The 1937-nt window shown below is 39.9% G+C and overlaps 1 non-coding gene across 1 annotated transcript; it reads left to right on the top strand.

Annotated features, from left to right (window-relative positions):
* Positions 1 to 1036: 1036 nt before the first annotated feature.
* Positions 1037 to 1143, top strand: LOC141654432 (small nucleolar RNA R71). Its single transcript, XR_012547993.1, has one exon. It is a non-coding gene; the product is annotated as a small nucleolar RNA R71 (small nucleolar RNA).
* The last annotated feature ends 794 nt before the right edge of the window (positions 1144 to 1937 follow it).

Raw genomic sequence — 1937 nt, 5'->3', positions numbered from 1 at the left:
GCTCTTTCTCAACTTCTTCGGCCTTCTCTTCATTTCTCTTCTTTGGTGAGTTTTTGGTAGTTGGCTCTACCACCTTAGGATTTCTTTTCAATGTTTCAATCACGTCACTTTGCTTGACATTCTCCTCATTAATATTATCTTCAATTGGAATCTTGGGTCCTTCATATCTTGCACCACCCCTCAAGTGGATGGCATTAGGGTCCCATGTCTTGTAGGAGGATTACCTTGAGGAGGTAATTGTCCTTTTTGTCTTTGGGAGCTCGAAGAGGCCAATTGAGACAATTGAGTCTCCAACATTTTGGTGTGAGCAAGGATATTGTTGATGGTAGTGTCTTTGGCTTGGCTATATTTTTGCATTTGAGCAAAGAAATCTTGTTGGCTCTTTTGCATTTGGAGGACCGCTTTTTTAACATTAAAAGCCTGGTCATTGGATTGATTGTAAGAGGATTGGCTTTGGTTGAAGTATGGTCTTTGAGTAGGATTTCTCATTGGAGGTGGGGTGTATGTAGGTTAAGGGTTTTGGACATTTTGGCTTTTGTATGAGAGGTTTGGGTGGAATTTGGTATTTTCATTGTAATAGTTGGAATAAGGGGTACCAATCTTGTATGCTTGGAAAGCATTCACTTCCTCACTTGTTCCCCTACATTCTTGTTGATCATGTCCCAAGGTTCCACAACTCTCACACACTCTATTTGGGATTGAAGATGTTGTCATCATAGCATTGACATGTTGCTTGGGTGATTGAGAAGCTTCATCGAGCTTAGCCAAGGCTTTCTCAAATTTCAAGTTAATGGTATAAATATGGGCACTTAGTTGGGCACTCAATTGTGTGACGGAGTCAAGTTCATGTATTCCTTCCCTAGTAGCTTTTCTTGGCCTACTATATTTAGAGTTATGAACCGCCATCTCCTCTATCTTAGCCCAAGTTTGATTGTCATCAACCTCGGTGAATCTTCCATTAGAACCCATGTTGAGCACATTTCTTGAATCTTCATACAAGCCATTCCAAAATTGTTGAACAAGAAACCATTTACTTAGTCCATGATGAGGACAAGAACGAAATGTATCCTTGAATCTTTCCCAAGCCTCATATAAGGATTCTTCATCTCTTTGTTTGAACCCGGTGATTTAGGCTCTCAATGTGTTAGTCTCCTCCGGAGGATATAACTTCTTGTAAAAGGCAAGTGTTAACTTCTTCCATGAATCAATACCAAGGGTATCCTTGTCTAGGCTTTTTAACCATTGCTTTGCGGTTCCGATCAAGGAAAAAGGAAACAATACCCACCGAATTTGGTCTTGAGTCACCCCCGTTTGAGAGATTGCATCACAATAGTCACAAAAAGTCTCCATATATAAATGAGGATCCTCACTAGGCATCCCTCCAACTCGACTTCTCTCAACTAATTGTATGAATGCGGATTTGGCCATTAAATTACCGGTTAAGTGAGGTGGTGTTGAAGTACGATTTGGTAGGTTCTCTTCGGTTGGTACGGAATGAGATGAAAACTTAGGCAATATAGGTTGATTTTGTGGTTGGTTTAGGATTTGGTTTTCCTCTCCTTGTCTTGCAAAAGGGTTGGTAAACTCAACACTATCCGATTGGACAATACCAATGTCCACAAGTTCTCTAATACCCACAATTGTCGAAGTTCCTCTAACAACTCTTCTAATATTGGTCAAGGTTCTTTCAATCTCGGGATCAATAGGCAAAATTCTACCTTGTGATCTCCTAGACATGCAAAAATCAAACAACTAGGAAACAATTAAAACTACCTTGAGGTATTTGACTTCCCCAAGGCTAAGAGAGACACAACTAAAAATAACGAATAACAATTCAATTACACACCGTTCCCGGCAACGACGCCATTTTTCATTCGGTCCAAACTTTGTCGTCTAAGCTAGCCAATCAAAACAATATTTATAAACTTAACTAACTA

Source organism: Silene latifolia, chromosome 4 (assembly GCF_048544455.1).
Source record: "Silene latifolia isolate original U9 population chromosome 4, ASM4854445v1, whole genome shotgun sequence".
NCBI classification, from domain to species: Eukaryota; Viridiplantae; Streptophyta; class Magnoliopsida; order Caryophyllales; family Caryophyllaceae; genus Silene; species Silene latifolia.
Note: the sequence above shows the minus strand (reverse complement) of the source record. Positions and strands in the feature narration are given on the sequence as shown.